The sequence below is a fragment of the Jaculus jaculus genome, chromosome 2 (genome assembly GCF_020740685.1).
Source record: "Jaculus jaculus isolate mJacJac1 chromosome 2, mJacJac1.mat.Y.cur, whole genome shotgun sequence".
Lineage (NCBI taxonomy): Eukaryota > Metazoa > Chordata > Mammalia > Rodentia > Dipodidae > Jaculus > Jaculus jaculus.
In genome coordinates this window covers 212,804,457-212,825,244 of record NC_059103.1, presented here as the reverse complement: position 1 = coordinate 212,825,244, position 20,788 = coordinate 212,804,457, and the positions used below count along the sequence as shown (strand labels likewise).

General features: G+C 47.0%; 1 pseudogene; it reads right to left on the bottom strand.

Annotated features, from left to right (window-relative positions):
- LOC101615250 overlaps positions 1-16,554 on the bottom strand; it is a 54,777-nt pseudogene extending 38,223 nt beyond the window's left edge.
- Between the last annotated feature and the right edge of the window lie 4,234 nt (positions 16,555-20,788).

The following is a 20,788-nucleotide window of genomic DNA, read 5'->3' as shown; positions in this document are numbered from 1 at the left end:
TGAACTTTATCTCTTTCATGTCTAGGAATTAAACTATCTCTAACTAAAGCCCACAAGCTAAAAGTTTCCACTGGTACTTTACTTGGCCCATGGGTATTATAATAATCTTGAAGCTCAATCCCTACCCTTTGCCAGATTTTTAAATCGATAGTTCCTCCTTCTGGGAACCAAGGACAGACTTTTTCTATAAATTCCAAAAAGTTACTAAGTTGTTGTAGACTAACTTTAGTTCCCCGAGTACGCAACATATTTTTCAGCATATGAACAAAAAGCATACGACTACTACCTTGTTCCATTTTTACTTATGTTACTCACTGCTCCCTTTTTTCTTTTTCTGAGCGCTCCTTTTCAATCCAGTGGTGTCCTTCACTGGATCCCTGTCTTCAGGCCACATGTTTGGGCGTCTCTTGCCGGAGCCTGCCGGCTGAGAGGGTTCAAGCCTGATCGGGAGTGAGGATTAAGGAAAGACAGAAGAAAGACTGAAAGCATGGACCCCAGTCCAGGGCTGAAGCAAGGCCTCAAACCAGGACTGAAGATGCAGTTTATTTCATAGCATTCCTTTTTATATCTTTTAAACAGTTTTTCTATGGACAAAGATTTTATGAGCTTTACAAGGTCCTATCAAAATACCTTCCTGTTACAGAGTTTTTGCATTTCAATCACTTCTCAGTACAAAAGACCAGCCAAATGGCTGAATATACACAATCTTGCTTACATGTAGGCTGGTATAGTTTTGCTCATGTCTTGCTGCCAGATGCCCAGAGCTATGGATACAAGTCCAGCCAACATGGCTCCCTACAGTTAGGTGTTAGGGTTTAATGTCTGTTGTTAGGTTAGGCTTAGCATATTTTGTTTATGTATTTACTAATTTTCAAGCACACACACACTTTCAGAGAGAGAGAGAGAGAGAGAGAGAGAGAGAGAGAGAGAGAGAGAGAGAGAGAGAATGGGCATGCCAGGGCCTGCAGCCACTGCAAACGAACTCCAGAAGAATGTGCCCTGTTATGCACCTAGCTTTACACGGGTCCTGGGGAATTGAGCCTGGGTCCTTAGGCTTTATAGGAGCCCCTCTCCTTGTCCTTCCAGTCAGACCCATGGACTCACAAGCCCCGCCCCTTGTTTGCATAAACTAAGCCCACCTATCTGTCAAGATGCCATACATCCTGCCCTTGTGCTGTGTTCACTGAAGCCAAGCAGGAAGTTCTCCTGCCACACAGGGGGCAGGACCAGGTGCAATAAGGTCCCAGTCTTGGGGTGCTCAGTGCTCAGTCCTATATGGGGAGAATGTGGTCACATACTGGGTGCTCATTCTCAGTCCTCACTGTGAATGGCTCAGGTCTTGGGGTGGTCTATGCTCAGTCCTCCATGGTGAGGAACCGGGCGCTGACGGGGTGCTCAGTACTCCCCGGGTGGAGATTCTGGGATGAACGTTTAGGCCCCCCAAAAGAAATACCAAAAAATTAGGGCATGTGCAGTGGAGTGGACTTTTCGTCAGACTAAATATTGACAGAGTAGAGGAGAGAGTCCAGAGGGTCTGATGGGTTGAGTGGAGAAGGCTGAAGGTGGATGGAAAGTGCCTTCAGAAAAAGGCGAAGGCGACTTCCAGATGAGGGTTGACAGACAGAGCCAATCGTCTGCAGGAGGGCCAAGTGTTGACAGAAGAACCTGAAGATCACTGAAAAGAGCCCAAGGTGGCAGTCGGGCGAGTGTTGAAAGGCCGAGCATCTGCGGGATTTCCGAGTGATGACGGAAGGACCCGAAAATCTCTGGAAAGTGCCGAAGGTGGCTGACTAGTCATGTGTTGACGGAAAGGGCCGAGCATCTTCGGGAGGGCTGAGTGAGTATGGAGAGATCTGAAGATACAGACTTTGGTCTAAACGGCCCACTTGGGACTCAATTTCCCCATATCCAGGGTAGCCTTCCTCTAAGACACTCTCATCTCCACACCCTCGATTACATCTGTGGAGAGCCCGTGTCACATGACACTATCCCCTGTCTCTGGGGTAAGGACAGGGACACAGAGGCTCATCATGGCACCCAGCTCCCACCACTTCTGGTTCCTGTAGGGGGATCACCAGGTGTCCTTGGCTCATGGCCCCATTCCTCCATCTCCATAGACTTCCTCCATGGGCAGTCAGTGATGGGACAGGAGAAAGGCGGGGCCACCTGTCAGTGATAGGAGGGGAGGGACCTGGAGCATGGGGAGCACTAATGGGGGTGGGCAGAAGGAAAAGATGGAAGGGGGTGGAGGGTGACATGGAGAGGAGGAAGAGGACATGGAGTTAGAGGGAGGGGTTATGGAGGGGCAAGAGGAAAGGGAGGAGGGGGACATAGAAGGGGATGAAGAAAGAGAGGAAGGGGAGGACTGGGAGGTGGTGGTGGTACAGGAGGAAGAGGAAGACCAGGGAGATGCAGGGGAGGAGTGATGGGGAGCACCAGAGGGAGGAGGAAGAAGAGACAATATGGGAGGAGGTGGGTGATGACAAAGAGGAGCAAGAGGGAGTAAGGGAGGAGGGGGAGAGAAAGGAGGGGAGGAAGAGAAGATGAGTGGGTTGAGGAGGGTGAGAAGTTAGGAGGTGGGAGTGAGATGAAGAAGAGGGAGACAACTTAGGGAGGAGGGGGAGTGAGATAAAGAGGGGAGCCGGGGAATACATGCCCCCAGGAAAATAGGCCAGGTAGGACACAGCTGGAGTCTGTGTGGTAGAAGGTTCTGGAAGGGTCCCACTTCCTCTCTCCCTCCCTTCCTCTCCCTCCCAGCTGGACTCACTTCCTCTGCTGAGAGGCCCCTGGCTGTGGTGGGGGAGGGGACTGGAAGCAGGGGTGGGTTGGGCACTCTGGACCAGGTGCTTACACTTCAAAGCCTCTGCGTACACTGTGGATGTCTGCACACAGTATGCACCAGCTGTGTATACCACATGAACCTTCATGCGTTAGGTACTAACTGTGGGTGTCTGCATGGACTATAGACTGACTGACTGTGGACACTGGACATCTACACACAGTATGAGTCAGCTGAATGCACAGCGCTAGCCCACATGAACTATGCACATGTGGTACACACTGTGGGTGTCCATGAAGAGAATGTGCCAACTGTGTACACAGTGGGTGACTGCATGAAGTGTGCACTGGCTGCATACACCACCCTGTGAGCCTGCACACAATACTGCCCGCTGCATACACTGCGGGCATGTGCGCAGATTAAGCACCACTGTATTATTCCCATAGAAACACACCCTTTGTAGCCTGTTCACTCATATTTCACACATTCACATTACAGCAGGCTTGAAACTTCTAACTGATGGAATGAATTTTAAGATATTGCTCCATTAGAAAAAATGATTCATTCTGGGTGTGGTGACGCACACCTTTACTACCAGCACTCAGGAGACAGAGGTAGGAGGATCGCCGTGAGTTTGAGGCCACCCTGAAACTACATAGTGAATTCCAGGTCAGCCTGGGCTAGAGTGAGACCCTACCTTGAAAAACAAAAGCAAAAACAAAACAAACAAACAAACAATGAAAAAAGATTCATTCTAGCATATGGTCACTGTTGCAGTCCGGTTCGCATTGCTGGTAGAAATCACCCAACCAAGAACAGCTTCTGGGAAAAAGAGATTTATTTTGGCTTACAGGCTCGAGGGGAAGCTCCAGGATGGCAAGGGAAAAGGATGGCATGAGCAGAGGGTGGACATCACCCCCTGGCCAACATAAGGTGGGACACAGCAACAGGAGGGTGTGCCAAACACTGGCATGGGGAAACTGGCTATAAAGCCCATAAGCCCGCCCCCAAAAATATACTCCCTCCAGGAGGCGTTAATTCCCAAATCTCCATCAGCTGGGAACCTAGCATTCAGAACACCTAAGTTTATGGGGGACACCTGAATCAAACCACCACAGTCACTTATTCAGTCAATCAATCTGACAATCTAACTTCCAGCTGAAAGTGAATTTTAGGAAGATTCAGGGAATCCCTCTGTGATAAAAATGAGGCATCTGAGAAGCATGCACATCATCTGGTCACATCTGGCTGGGACCTACAGACCTTACAGAGGACTTGAGACATTGTATATGTGTGTTGAGCTCCCTTCCTGCCTAAGGACCACCCTCCAGGTAATGCTGTAGACAATGAGAGACTCATAAATTCTCAAGGGAGAACATATGAGCAGCATAAACCTGTCTACAAATATAGACATTCCTTTTGTCATAAAAGCTCAGGGAAAATTGCTGAAGGCTGGGCAGAAAGAATTCAGAGCCTCAGGGTCAGAAAGTGTATCCTGAGGTATGGTGTCCCCATGCAGACTCTTAGGAACCTTCATAACTCCACAGGAGATGCAGGTGTGTTGCAGGACCACAAGAAGAGTAGGCAATTGGAAAATCACAATACCATATCTTCATACAGGAACATTTGCAATTACTAATTAAAATATGATAAATTGCCAGGCATGGTTGTGCACACCTTTAAACCCAGCACTTGAGAGGTAGAGGTAGGAGGATCACTGTGAGTTCAAGGCCACGCTGAGACTACAGAGTGAATTCCAGGTAAGCCTGGAATACAATGAGGCCCTACTTCGAAAACCAAACATATATAATATAATAGCAAGGATAGTTATGCTTTATCCTTATTTTGAATAAGCCATTTCAGACAATAATTATATTTTTTAGAAAAATTTGCATGCTTTTTTAAAAAAATATTTATTTATTTATTTGAGAAACAGAGGGAGGGAAATAGAGAGAAAGACTCATTATGGCAAGGAAAGGATGGCAGAGACTTGGCATCATATCTTGCATATCTAGTAGCTGACAGAAAACAGAAAAAGTGAGTGAGCTAGCACTGGCAAACTGGCCTAGTATACTTCAAGGTCCACCCCTAGTGACATATTTCCTCCAAGAAGAATCTAATTCCCAAAGGCTTTATCAGCTGGAGATTGAAATTCAGACATAATCACAAACACATGAGGCTATGGTGGGAGGTGCTGGACATTTCATATTCAAACCACAACAACTACCCTTCACAGCATATTACTGTCCTGAAAGCACACATGGGACCCTTGATCCAAGTTCTAAAAAGTCATATGCCTGTCTCATCTGTGAGAAGGCTGGAATGACCCTTTCCACCATCGCTGGGAAAACAGCTAGGCAATGCAGGTCATTGGATCAAGGAACCCCTGTGCACATGTTGCAGAATGTGGCCAAGAAGCTACAAGTAAAAGAACAATCAAGACAAATGGAGAAGAAGGAACAAAATTCCATATTTTCTGAGACCTAGACCTATGACATCTAAAGAGAGTGGCAAGTTTATATTGTCTGGTGTTTGTGGCTAATTAGCCAGTGATGATTCCTGTCTCCTTTCTTTGGGATGTCCCCTGTGTAGACACCAGCAGAGCCCACACAGGGAACTCTTATCTTCAGGGACAAGATGGTGCTGCTGTTTTATTGGTAACAACCTCTGGGAACAGACAGGCCACACACACTTCTTCACAAACAGTGCTGGACCCGAGCTCTCTTCCTTCTTGCATACCACCTCACTTATACTTGTCTAGCAGAGACAGTGTGAAGTCATTCTAAAAGTAAGCTTCTATTCAGAACATGCTATCCAACAGTACCTGAAGAAGAGGTCATAAAAAATGACATTTTGGGAGTTTTGTAGTTGACCTTTGAACTCCTAATAAACCTAGCCTGCTGCCACAGTGGGCATTGTGTCAAGAGTCAAAGTGTGGCTCAGAAATTATACAGTTCCCTAACCCAATTCACTGTGTCTCCAATAACAAGATACTCAGAATCTCTGAAACTCAGTTCCCACTCTTGTGAGGTGGATATTTGTGGGCTACATTGGGATAGTGAGTGTGAAGAGCCTGGTACACATGAGATTCTAGTGATTGCATGTCCTCCCTCTGGAAGGGTGAGCAACATGCAGATAGACAATGGATGAGGGTGCTGGTACAGGAGCCTATCTCCAACCTACTTTCTTCTCTTAAGGAGCATAGAAAAGGCACTGGTCCTATCTGAGCATGGCCATCCCACAGGAAAGCAACCCAGCCTCCTAGGCAGGACCTCTGTATATTCCCAAGACGTGTCCTTTCCCAGGGACCACCACCTGTTGCCAGAGCCCCTGATTCATCTGGTCCATTCCTCCTGAGAATCATCTATAGGGCCACAGCACCCAGTTCCTCCCTTCTCCAGGCCCTGGCTTCATTAAAGTGCATCATGACCAAAAGCCTGGATTAGTACTAACTCACTGACCCAAATTCACTCTGGTCCCATGAGCAAACTGCTCATTTACTCTGGGATTATTTTCCTTACTAGGCAGCTCACCTCATGCTCTTGAGGGCCCTAGGTCAGAAGAGTGCTATTACCTCTGTATCTTTCAGACTGTGTAAGTACAGTGGGCCAGAAGCAAAAAGGAAGGGACTCAGAAAATATGATGGCAAGGGGAGTGAAGAAAAGGTCAGACCATGCCACTTGGGTGTCAAGGTCACCAAAGTCACATTTTTGTCCTTCTCCTCCCTCTCCCTAGAGCCTAGCTTCCTTCGTACTACACCCAAGAGTCTGAGATATCTTCTCACATCCTGGCCTTAGTTAGAGTTTTGATTCTAACTTTTCCTTGGTAGATGTATAATGATGAGCCATCAGTGGCGACAAATTGTCAAGTCAAGACTAGGAATCTATCTGTGGGATTGGAACAATGACAAGTTTGATCCATAGGATGGGAGGTGGGAATACCATGTGGACTTAGAGGAGGAGATGAGTGGTCCCTATAAACTGTGAACCGTACATGATGTAAAATGCAATGTGTTCCTCCAACTTTAAAAGTCCCCTTAGTTTTTTTTTTTTTTTTTATCAATTCCAATGATGTTCATATATCCCCATAGTCCAAGATCTTTTAACTGAGCCATAATACCAAAAAATCCCCCCCAAACCCATAATGGTACAGAATAAACATTCACACTGCAAAAGATGGCATTGGGCATAGCAAAGAAATATTCAACTAATACAAGATTTAAAACAACCAGGGCAGCCAGGCGTGGTGGCGCATGCCTTTAATCCCAGCACTCGGGAGGCAGAAGTAGGAGGATCGCTGAGAGTTCAAGGCCACCCTGAGACTACATAGTGAATTCCAGGTCAGCCTGACCCAGAGTGAGACCCTCGAAAACAAAACAAAACAAAAAAACAACAAAACAAAAAAACCAGGGCAAACATCAAACTGTATCTTCAAGTTCAACAACTCTAGTCAATGACAGTTCTCCAAGTCTGATAATTTTAACCAGCAACAAGTCTCTGGAATTCCAATTCCGCCCTTCCAGCTAGGCTACTCACAGTCCTGGAAAACTTCATTGGGGCCAGCAGCTTTGCTTCGCATCAGTCTTGTGGTCCCAGCATCTCCACTGGGTCTCCACTGAACCCACAGTTCATCCTCATGGTCTCCATGCAGGCATCCAGCAAATGTGTTTCACACTGCCCATGGCCACTTCCAAAACACAAGACTATGTTGCAAACTCAATCACCCTCTCTCTCCTGCATTTCTTATACTCCACAATACCAGGTAGGGTGCCAGTTTGTTAATCCAGGAGGGAATGAAGCATACTTTGAAGAACAGGACACTCTTTGAACTCTCAGGCCCCTTCAAAGGAGTCTACATTCTTCCTGTTGCCCCAGTGCAGGTCAGCTGGCCCAATATCAAAGGTTGTAATCTCTCAATTGCAGGTGAATGGGCAGCAATTCACCCAAAGATTTTTTTTTTTTTTTCTGTGCCATATCCTTCTGCTCACACCAGTTCATTTCTACGTAAAGCAATACTGCACAACTTCTCAGACATGGGCATAACTGCAAGCTTTTCACACAAACTGCCTCTAGCCCAGTCCAAGCAAAGCTCTTTCTCACCCTCATAAAACAAACCTCACAGCCCATAGTTCTTACTGTATTCAGGTCTTTCAACTCTGACCAGAATAGTCCATCAAGCTGTACTTAGAGCACTGCAAGGCATCTCTTAGGCCAAGATTTCAAATCCTCCCATGTTGCTCTTGAAAATCTGCTCCAAAAGGCCAAAGCCACACAGTCAGGTGTCTAGCAGCAATCCCACTCCTCGGTACCACTTTACTATTACAGTCAGGTTCACAATGCTGGTAGAAATCACCCAACCAAGAGCAGCTTGTGCAAAAAAAAAAAAGAGGTTTATTTTGGCTTTCAGGCTCAAGGGAAGCTCCGTGGTGGCAGGGAAAATGATGACATGAGCAGAGGGTGGATGTCACCCCCTGGCCAACATAAGACGGACAATAGCAATAGGAGAGTATGCCAAACACTGGCATGGGGAAAGTGGCTATAACATCTATAAGCCCACCCCCCACAATAAACTGCCTCCAGAAGGCATTAATTCCCAAAACTCCATGAGCTGAGGATCTAGCATTTAGAACACCTTAGTTTATGGGGGACACCTGAATCCAGCCACCATAGTCATATTCCCAGCTAATAGTCACTGCAGAAAGACCACTTCCTTGACCTTGGCAATGAGGCTAGGTCCCGTGGTCTAGGAGGGAAGAAAGAGCATAGGACAGTCAGCAAAACCAACAGCAGCTACTGGAGGTTGGAGATAGGGACAGTAAGAGGAAGTCTTCAGCTGCAGAGCTATCCTTCACTGCTGGGCCCCTCAGAGCTTGTGTCTGATCAATGGACCCCTGTTGCAGTCAGGTTCACATTGCTGGTAGAAATTACCCAACCGAGAGCAGGTTGTGCAAAAAAAAGAGGTTTATTTTAGCTTATAGATTTGAGGGGAAGCTCCATGATGGCAGGGAAAACAATGGCATGAGCAGAGGGTGGACATGACACCCTGGCCAACATATGGTCGACAATAGCAACAGGAGAGTGTGCCAATACTGGCAAGGGGAAACTGGCTATAACTCCCATATGCCCACCCCCAACAATACACCACCTCCAGGAGGCATTAATTCCCAAATCCCCATCAGCTGGGAACCTAGCATTCAGAACACCCAAGTTTATGGGGGACACCTGAATCAAACCACTACAACCTCTATTATCCTCCAAGCTTGAAAGGTAGTGAAGAGACCCAGGAAGAAGGCCACTCCTTTCAGGAGTCAGTGCCTACTGTTCTCTGCCAGTCACTTTTTTTTTTTTTTTTTTTTTGAGGTAGGGTCTCACTCTGGTCCAGGCTGACCTGGAATTAACTCTGTCATCTCAGGGTGACCTTGAACTCATGGCAATCCTCCTACCTCTGCCTCCTGAGTGCTGGGATTAAAGGCATGCGCCACCATGCCTGGCTCTGCCAGTCACTTTTTGTAGCTCCTCAGAGCCAACAGGGAGCTAACCTCTATGTCACTTGGCCCACTATCTAGCTTTGGATATATTGTCCCTGGGGTGGGATGTGCTTCAGGTATGAAAAAGAGCCACATGGGTTCCTAATTGAGCCCTTCTGTAGCTGCAGCCTTGCAGGCCAAAATAATGAGGATTACTCAGGAGGCAGAGGTAGGATGATCACCATGAGTTTGAGGTCACCCTGAGCTAGAGTGAGATCCTACCTTGGAAACCAAATAAAAATTATAATAATGAAGATCAACATGATTTCTAGCTCTTCAGAGACAGCTCTGAGGCCACTTGGTCTAGCTTGAGTCCTCTGTAAACCTCTGACAAGGACTTTGTCCTTTCAGAGGTTTAGTTTCTCCCTGTAAAATGGGTCTGGTAGTGACTCCACTTGCAGCTAGGCTGAGCTGGAAGAGCTGAATTACGTGGGGCATATATACCTGTCAATCACTGTGAGATGCTACAGTTGTTAGTGATAATTGTGAAATCTGGGCTCCCAGTGTGTCTAGGTTGGTTCCTGTGTAAATGGAGAGAGTATGGGGATGGAGAGATGGCTTAGCGGTTAAGGCACTTGCCTGTGAAGCCTAAGAACCCAAGTTCAATTCTCCAGGTCCCATGTTAGCCAGATGCACATCCTGTGCATGCATCTGGGGTTGGTTTGCAGTGGCTAGAGGCCCTGGCATGCCCATTCTCTCTCTATCTCCCTTCCTCTGTCCCTCTGTATCTAATAAATAAATAAATAAATAAAATGATTTAAAAAATTTAAATGGAGCAAGCATGGAGAGGCAGAAGGATGGGTGATTAGAGGGCAGTATCAGAGGAGAACAGGGATGCAGCTTTTTTGCGGATACTTCCTAGCTGAGGTTTTACCATCCTTTGCTCTGCAGTGAGTCCCACATGCACACATCACCACTATTGCTGCCTTGAGAACTATGGAAAGCATGGCAGGAGGCTGTCCCACAGAGAACTCCCTGTGGGTGTTCCGTGAGCCATGTTCTCAATCTGGCTAACCTGTCTGGGTACAGTTAGGTTAGTTTCACTAGTAATTGTCTCCCTGGAGAGTGATGTTTCCTATGCTGAAGGCCATTTCTCCTGGCCCAAAAGCATGTAGGCTAGGACAGACATTACCCATCAAACCATACCTGATGCTTGTTTAACCCAGGAGGCTTCTCACCTCCATGTAGCTAGAAAGTGTAATTAATGTTTTTTAAAAATCATAGATAAAATGAATGAGTGCATATTGGCTGCCTAATCTAATAGTGTGTAACTCCATTGTTCACTTTTTATTGGATCCACTTTCTTTTGGAAATGCAACTTCTATTTTGATCTGTAGCAGCAACTTAGTTTATGATACAATTCACAATATTTCTCATTACTCCTTCCAGCTCTGGCATATTGTGTGTATAGAGGCTGTAACCATACCCTGCTAGAAAGGGGCTCAGGACTCACTGGTAGGTTGTCACTTCACCTGGAAGCTCTGCACGTCCCATGCGGATGTGACCACTTGAGTCCCATGTGTGTCAGGGGCCTCCTTTCCCTAGCACACAGAGAGTCCCTGCATCTTTGTGGCCTTCTCTTTGACCTAAAAGCTCCTGATTCTCTAACCTAGGGTGAGAGCAAACACTGTCACCCTAGGTTAGAGAATCGGCTGTCTTCAGAAAATGGGTCAGATTTACATAATTCACAAAGATGGCCGACGCAGGGCCATGGGCCAGCCTGAGTCGTGGTTGTTCAAATTGAGCAATTTCTGAGGGTCCACCCACTCACTTACAAGTGGTGAGCCTACTGGCATGGGGCTGTCTGAAATGCGGGGGGAGCAGGGCACGGAGGGTGTATTAATCTGGCAATGAGACAGCTCCAGAAAGTCTCCGTCAATTGGCTGGAGGAGGAGGGCCTCCATGAGCGCCAAGCTGGCTGATGGAGTAGGAGAGCCTGCCTTACATATCAAACATACAGAGATTTGAAAACCGTCGAGAATGTCTGAGTCCACGTCCATGGACTGCTCACTTACCCTTGTCACTGGTGATGATTAGGTGTCACCTCTTCTGAAACGTGCAGGGACACTGGTCCAGGTTTCTTGAGAGAGAGCCAGGCAACTCCAGGACTTGGCAGGAGCGGTGTTTTCTTTCCACCCAATGACAGAGGCGGTAGGACTCTTGCTTGTGTGTTGAATGCCACTCCCATAGGTTCTTGAATTCCTTCTTGACTTGTCTTGAATAGGAATTGAATTGCTTACCTTCAATCAGAATCAAATTGCCAAGCACACATGACAGGTGCTGGCCAAGGAGGCTCTGTCTCTTCAGAAACCTGTGTTGAACACACGTTCATCGCCCCCCCACCCTCACAGAAGGGGGGGTGAAGTATTTTACTTATTTAACTATGAGAGAGAAAGGGAGAGATCGAGAAGAGTTAAAAGGACAGATACAGGATATGGGCACACCAGGTGCCCTAACACACATGAGGGCTCCTTGCGTCTTAGGTCTGCTTGCGTCCCGGGGTTCGAATCGGGGTCCGGTTGCTTGAGAGTCAAAGGCTCTAACCTCTGCGCCACTTCCCGGTTCCCACGCCTCCCACGGCTGCTTCCCTTTGTCCTTCCTATCTCCAGCTGGGCTTGAATTCTAGCACCGGGTGACCTGCCATTCAGTATGTAGCCACAGGGTGGCTGCTAGGTCATGTTTGTCCTGTGTTTTTTTTTTTAATGTTCATCCTCTTATCTCTGCTGGCAGTATAGGTGCCTGCCATGACTTCCAGTTCCCTGTGATTATGACAGTCAACTGCTCTGATCATTGAAAATCTGAAATTAAATGACAAGTATGCAAGATGGGTCAAAGTTTACAAACAGGCCTAAATGTTTGTCCCTCAATGGGGATATCCTAGAAAGAAATATGTACGTGACTCCCATTTGACCCAAAGACATTGCTATCATTTTCTGGCAAGTAAAGATATCATTCCCGTGCAATACACAAGAACCTATGTGGAGCACTGGAGACGCTGGTGTGCAGTGTCTTCTACAATGTCACCATCCAGCACAGTCATGCCTGCTCTTTTCCTTCCATGTCACCTGGGAATTTCTCATGATTGTGAGGAGCATGCAAGGCCACAACAAATCCTAACTGTGTTCACAGTGCACCGTGTGTCACGTACTCACCGTATTTCCCATGATATCTGTGGACGTGGTCAATGAAGGAGGGGCAAGTCCATGATGATCCAATACTTAACCTTTTTGTCCTTCATTCCACCTGCATGCATTGTCGGGTCAGGATGGGTCTCCAGAGCCTGTGAGTGGCGGTACCCAAGCCCTCAGAATACACGTTTGGACCCCGACACTCCTAATTCTTTCTGGCCTGGCTTCAGCAATTTTGCCCTGGGCCTCTAAGGCATCAAGAATGTCGATACTTGCACATGGCTTTGATGTGAGTCACATTTTCGGGAGACTCCTGTGTGCCTACTGCCTCAAACAGACATCGGTCCTCCTGCTAGAAAGGGGCTCAGGACTCACTGGTAGGTTATCACTTCACCTGGAAGGTCTGCACGTCCCATGTGAATGTGACCACTTGAGTCCCATGTGTGTCAGGGGCCTCCTTTCCCTAGCACACAGAGAGTCCCTGCATCTTCGTGGCCTTCTCTTTGACCTAAAAGCTCCTGATTCTCTAACCTAGGGTGAGAGCAAACGCTATCACCCTAGGTTAGAGAATCGGCTGTCTTCAGAAAATGGGTCAGATTTACATAATTCACAAAGATGGCCGACGCAGGGCCATGGGCCAGCGCGAGTCGTGCTTGTTCAAATTCAGCAATTTCTGCGGGTCCACCCGCTCACTTAGAAATGGTGAGCCTACTGGCATGGGGCTGTCTGAAATGCGGGGGAGCAGGGCACAGAGGTTGTGTTAATCTTGCAATGAGACAGCTCCAGAAAGTCTCCATCAATTGGCTGAAGGAGGAGGGCCTCCATGAGCGCCAAGCCGGCTGATGGAGCAGGAGAGCCTGCCTCACATATCAAACATACAGAGATTTGAAAACCGTCGAGAACGTCTGAGTCCACGTCCTTGGACTGCTCACTTACCCTTGTCACTGGTGATGATTAGGTGTGACCTCTTCTGAAACGTGCCGGGACACTGTCCAGGTTTCTTGAGAGATTGCCTGGCAACTCCAGGACTTGACAGGAGCTGTGTCAAAGGCTGTAACCTCTGTGCCACTCTCCAGTTCCCACGCCTCCCGTGGCTGCTTCCCTTTGTCTTTTCTCTCTCAAGCTTGGCTTGAATTCTAGCACTGGTTGACCTGCCATTCAGCATGTAGCCACAGGGTGGCTGCTAGGTCATGTTCGTCCTGTGTTTTTTTTTTTTTTTCTTTTTTATGTTCATCCTCTTATCTCTGCTGGCAGTATAGGTGCCTGCCACTACTTCCAGTTCCCTGTGATTATGACATTCAACTTCTCTGATCATTGTAAATCCGAAATTAAATGACAACTATGCAAGATGGGTCAAAGGTTACAAACAGGCCTAAATGTTAGTCCTTCAATGGGGATATCCTAGAAAGAAATATGTACGTGACTCCCAGGTTTCTTGAGAGAGAGCCTGGCAACTCCAGGACTTGTCAGGAGTGGTGTTTTCCTTTTTCTTTCTTTCTTTTTTTTTTTTTTCTTGTCAAGGTTGCAAGATGTATTCAATAGGGTAGCTTTTCATTGGGAATTACAGGAATGATGGAAGACATTTAGAAATATTTTATTTGAGAGAGAGAAAGAGGAGGCAGAGAGAAAACTGGTATGCCAGGGACTTCAGCCACTGCAAAGGAACTCCAGATGCATGCATCCCCTTTGGCACCTGTCTTACATGGGTCCTGAGGAATCAAACTGGGGTCCTTAGGCTTCACAAACGCCTTAACTGCTAGGCCGTTTCCTTCGCCCCCTATAATAATTTCATATTGTCAATCCTTTCCTTTATTCTTTACATCCTCAGTTGTCCACTGAGAGTAGAATTATTCACATTACTCAAATTCACTGGTAGGGCATGTTTACAATAAATGTGTTTTCTGAATTTTAGTAAGCTCTGAATTACAGGATAATTTGTGCATGCTACATTCATCAGTTTTACCTGTAGGCACACTCTCATGTGAAGTTAGGACTAGGGTACTCAGAGTTTCCCAAATTTATTGCAAAGATATAATCTCCATTCTCAGTTTTATGATTTATTAAGATGCATTGAGTTTATGAACTGTCAGATGAAGTGATGTTATTACTTTCAGTGAAAAACTTCCTAGCTTTTTTTTTTTTTTTTTTTAATATTCACAGGACCCACAAACTATTGCTTGCAATAGAAAACTTTCCTACATTCATTATATTCGTATGGCTTCCCATCTGGAGTTCAATGATGCACAGTGAATTAGGACTTAAAAGCTTTCCTGGATTAAATACAGTCAAACAGTTCCTCAAAGGTATGGGCTCTTGGATAAATGGTGAGATCTGAGCTCCAGAAGAAAGCTTTTTCCAACTTATCACATTCAAATGGCTTCTGAGCTTCATGGGTTCTCTGGTGAATTCTGAGGTGTGCCTTCCGGAAGAAAGCTTTTTCACATCCACTACACTTATATGGCTTCTCGCCTGTGTGAACTCTCTGGTGAGTGGCGTGTTGTGACTGGGAGAAGAACGCTTTCCCACACTCGTGACATTCACATTGCTTCTCACCCGTGTGATTTCTCTGGTGAATATTGAAGTTTGACTTCTGGCAGAAGGATTTCCCACACTCATTACATTCGTATGGCTTCTCTCCTGTGTGAGTTCTTTGGTGGATGGTGAGCTTGGACTTGGTGAGGAAGGCCTTCCCACACTCACTGCATTTGTACGGCCTCTCGCTGGTGTGGATTCTTTGATGGATGGTCAGGTAGGACTTCATGAAGAATGCCTTCTCACACTCACTATATTCAACGCTTCTCGATCATGTGAGTTTGCTGGTGCACGGTGAGCTCTGACTTGGAGAAGAAAGCTTTCGGACAGCTGCTACATTCATAGGGCTTCTCGCCACTGTGAGTTCTTTGATGGATTTTGAAGATGGACTTCTGGTGGAAAGACTTCCCGCAGTCACTACATTCGTAGGGCTTTTTACCTGTGTGAATCCTCTGATGAATGGTGAGTCGTGACTTATAGAGGAAGGTTTTCCCACACTCCACACACTCGTGTGGCCTCACAACTTTGTGAGTTTTCTGATGCATTGTGAGCTGGGCCTTGGAGAAGAAAGCTTTGTCGCACTGATTACATTCGTTCGGTTTCTCCCCCGTGTGGGTTCTTTGATAAATGGTGAGGTGCGACTTCAGGAAATAGGCTTTGCCACACTCACTGCACTCATAGGGCTTCTCGCCTGTGTGGATCCTCTGGTGAATGGTGAAGTTTGACTTCCGGCAGAAGGCTTTCCCACACTCGCCGCACTTGTACAGCCTGTCCTCGGAGTGCGTCTTCTCGTGGACAGTGCAGTGCGACTTCCGGGAGAAGGCTTTGCCACACTTGGGACTCTCGTAGGGCTTCTCGCCGGCATGCGTCTTCTGGTGGATCGTGAGGCATGACTTGTGGAAGAAGGTTTTCTGACACTCGCTGCACGCGTATGGCCGCACGCCTGTGTGGATTTTCAGGTGCATAGTGAGCTGCGACTTGGAGAAAAATACTTTCAGACATTGGTGACACTGATGCGGCTTCTTGCCAGTGTGCGTTCGCTGGTGGATGATGAGGACAGACTTCTGAAAGAAAGCTTTCCCACATTCCTTGCACTCATATGGCTTATAACCCATGTGGATTCTCTGATGGACGGTGAAGTTAGACTTATGGCAGAAAGTTTTCCTGCAGACCTTACATTTGTAAGATTTCTCTTCTGAATGAGTTCTCTGGTGAGCAGTGAGTTCTGGCTTTGTGAAGAACAATTTCCAACACTTATGACATCGATACAGCTTTTCACCTGAATGAGCTGGGAAGCGTGGCTTCCAGAAGAAGCCCTTCTCATACTCACTACATTCATATAGCTTCTCACTTAAATGAGTCATCTGATGATGCGTGAGGTGTAACTTATGGTAAACAGCTTTCTCGAACTGGTTACATTCATGAGCCGGTGTCCAGTGGATATTCTGTTGAAATTTCAATTCTTGCAGCCTCTCAAGGCAGTCTTCAGCCACGCTCCAGGGTGCATACCCATGCTCCAACCTGAATATCAAGTCGGGCTTGGTCAAACAGTGCCCCAAGAGTAGAAGGCTGCTATAGTTCTCCAGCATCACTTCCCGGTAGAGGGCTCGCTGAGCCACGTCCAGATGCTGTCACTCCTGCCACATGAAGTCCACAGCCATGTCCTCAAAGGACACCAGCTCCATTTCTGCGTCGCCTTGGCTGGCAGGCCACGGAATCTGGGGCACCACCCCTGCCACACACACACCCGAGGACCCCAAATGCCTGGTAGGTTCTCACTTCACCTGGAAGCTCTGCACGTCCCATGCAAATGTGACCACTTGAGTCCCATGTGTGTCAGGGGCCTCCTTTCCCTAGCACACAGAGAGTCCCTGCATCTTAGAGACCTTCTCTTGGACCTAAAAGCTCCTGATTCTCTAACCTAGGGTGAGAGTGAACGCTATCACCCTAGGTTAGAGAATCGGCTCTCTTCAGCAAAAGTGTCAGATTTATATAATTCACAAAGATGGCCGATGCAGGACCATGGGCCAGTCAGAGTCATGCTTGTTCAAATTGAGAAATTTCTGCGGGTTCAGCCACTCACTTACAAGTGGTGAGCCTACTTTCATGGGGCTGTCTGAAATGTGAGGGAGCAGGGCGCAGAGGGTGTGTTTCTCTGGCAATGAGTACATATGACAGGTGCTGGCCAAGGAGGCCCTGTATCTTAAGAAACCTGTGTTGAGCACTTTTCCAATGCCCCCACACCCGCCATGTAAGGGTGGAGAAAGTATTTTACTTAATTAACTATGAGAGAGAAAGTGAGAAATCGAGAAAAGGACAGATACATAATATGGGCATGCCAGGTGCCCTAGCACACACGAGCACCCCCTTGTGTCTCAGGCCCGCTTACGTGCTGGTGGTTTGAACTGGGGTCCTGTGGCTTGAGAGTCCAAGACTCTAACCTCTGTGCCACCTCCTGGTTCCCACACCTCCCGCGGTTGGTTCTCTTTGCCCTTTCTATCTCCAGCTGGGCTTGAATTTTACTACCGGGTGACCTGCTATTCAGCATGTAGCCACAGGGTGGCTGCTATGTCATGTTCATCCTCTTATCTCTCTGCTGGCACTAAAGGTGCCTGCCATGACTTAAAGCTCCATGTGTTCATGATACTCAACTGGTCTGATCATTGAAAATCAGAGATTAAATGAAAACTATGCAAGATGGGTCAAAGGTTACAAACAGGCCTAAATGTTTGTCCTTTAATGGTGATATCCTAGAATTAAACATGTACGTGACTTCCATTTGACCCAAAGACATTGCTATCATTTTCTGGCAAGTAAAGATATCATTACATTGCAATACACAAGAACCTGTTTGGAGCACTGGAGACACTGGTGTGCAGTGTCATCTACAATGTCATCATAAATCATAATCATGCCTGTTCTTCTTCCATGTCACCTGGGAATTTCTCATGATTGTGAGGAGCAAGTAAGGCCACAACTAATTCTAACTGTGTTCACAGTGGACCATGTGTTCCCTTCTGACTGCGTTTTGCTTGACATCTGAGAACGTTACTCAGTGAATGAGGGCCACGTCCATGATTTTCCAATATTATCCCAGGTCCTTCATTCCACCTGCCTCCATTGTCGGGTCACGATGGTTCTCGAGACCCTCTGAATGGGTACAGACACCCTCAGAATACACGTGTGGATCCCGACCCTCCTTATTCCCACTGGCCTGGTTTCAGCAATTTTGCACTGGGCCTATAAGGCATAAAGAATGTCGATACTTGCATATGGGTTTGACCTTCCTCATATTTGTTTCCCCATTCAAACTCAGGAGACTCCTGTGGGTGTACTGCCTCAAACAGACATCGGTCGTCCTGCTAGAAAGGGTCTCAGGACTCACTGGTAGTGTCTCCCTTCACCTGTCAGCTCTGCATGTCCCATGTGGATGTGACCACTTAAGTCACATGGTGTCGGGGGCCTCCTTTGCCTAGCACGCAGAGTTTCCCTGCATTTTTGTGGCATTGTCTTTGACCTAAAACCTCTTGAATCTCTAACCTAGGGTGACAGCTTTGCTCTCACCCTAGGTTAGAGAATTGGCTCTCTTCAGAAAAAGGGTCAGATTGATCCAATGTACAAAGATGGCTGTGGCGTGGCCATTGTCAACCCAAGTCGTTCTTGTTTGAATGAGTGATTTATTCTTGTTTACCCACTCACGTACATGCGGTGATCCTACTGTCATGGGATGTGTGAAATGTGAGGGAGCAGGGCCTGGAGGGTGTGCTGCCCTGTGAATAAGAGAGCTCCTGAGAGTCAAGCCTGTTGATAGAGCAGGAGCGCCTGCCTCACATATCAAAAATTCAGAGATTTGGTAATCGTCGAGAATGTCTGAGTCCACTTGCGTGGAATGCTCATTTACCCTTGTCACTGGTGAGGATTAGGTGTCACCTTCTCTGAAATGTGCAGCCATGCTGGTCCAGGATTATTGAAGGAGAGCCTGACAACTCCAGGGCGTATAAGGAGCGGTGTTTTCTTTAAGGCCAATGACAGGGGAGGTAGGACTGTTGCTTCTGGGTTGTAGGCCGCTCACAGAGGTTCTTGAATTCCTTCTTGACTTCTTTTGAATCTGAACTGATTTGCTTATCATCTATCCGAATAAAATTCCTAAGTAAACATGACAGGTAGTGACCAACAAGGCACTGCCTTCAGAAAGGGATGTTGAGACCATTTCCATTACCCGCACTGCCGCCCCCCCCCCACCGCAGCAAGGAAACAAAAAGTACTTTACTTATTTAAATATGCGAGAGAAGAGAAAGGCACAGATACAGGGAATGGGCACAACAGGCGCCCTAGGCCACAGGAATGCCCCCTTGGGCTTGGGCTTCAGGCTTGCGTGCATCCTGGGGATTGGAAACGTGCTCCTTGGGCTTCAGAGTCAAAGGCTTAATTGCTAAGCCATCTCCCGGTTCCCACGCCTCCTCGCCTTTTTTCCTTTAGCCTTTGTTTTTCCAGCTAGGCTTAAATTTAGTACCTCGCGAACTGCAATTCCGAATGTAGCCACAGGGTGGCTGCAATGTCATGCTCATCCTCTTATCTCTGCTGGCAGTACAGGTGTCTGCCATGACTTCAAGCTCCCTGTGTTGATGATCCTCAACTGCTCTGAGCATTGAAAATGGGAGAGTAAATGTAAGCTATGCAAGATGGGTCAAAGGTTACCAACAGGCCTAAATGTTGTCCTTCATTCAACAGGGATACCCTAGACAGATCACAGAGTTATAGGTTAAACTGCAATGCCTTTGTTTCTTCATCAGCTACCGGCAGGATGGGTGAGTGTTTAGCCAGGTGTACGATCTCATTGTTTCTGGTAGTTGAATATTAGGTGAGGAAGTAGAAACTTAATTTGCTATATGGCAGTCTCTGTTAACATCGCCAAGGTTTGGTTCATAGCTCCCAACATCTCCTCCCTTCTTTTATACAAAAAGAGGGGGAGGCCCTCTTTGCAGCAGTAGGCATTAACCAACTGGGGGAGTAGGGACCCTACTCCTCCCATGGGGATGTCTTTTTCCCACAATCTTTGGCCCTTGGTACCTTTTGGGGAGGGGAGGCAGGGCCTATGTGGCCAGAGAGTGAGGCATGGCTGTAGTGATAACAGTTATAGTACCAACCTCCATATAAGTCAGGTTTTTCTCTCAGGGCATTCAGAAGTGGTCAGAAAGGGACCTTCCCTTGTGGTGCTTTGCCTCACACCCACATTGGTGCCCATATTGCTCTCACTTCATTGTGAGCCGATATGCATAGGTCTGAATCCTATGCAGCTCCTAGAGGAGGGGTAGCTATTTGGCCAAGACAGGTAGACCGCAGCGATAGCAGAGGTATAGAGGACAGTAGTATAGTAAATAAGTACATAATGTAAGATCAAGGGAGAGTAACAGCTGCAGGTGGTATGTCTTCAGTGGCAAGATCTCGGTCTGCCAGCTCCAGTCTGTGATAATGGACCTGTAAAGGCTGCATCTTAATGGTTTTAATCTGTTGACATACAAAAGACATGATTTTAATTATAATAATGGGTCCAATTGTGAATAAGAGGATTAAGATAAATAGAGGTCCTTCCAGCTTTGTCCTGTTAGGAAAAATGGAGATTTTCTCAGGGAAGTGTTTCTTCCCTGGATATGTGAGATGTCACTGGAGGATCATCAGCTTGTTTTACAAGTCTCTCTGGCAGCCATCTCGCAGCATTTTCTTTCATGTCAAACAAGCATACTGATCCTCGGCTCCAAATGAGTACTGGGTCTGGGCTATTCCATTTTAAAGTTAAAGGATCTTTTCACATGGCTTTGGCAA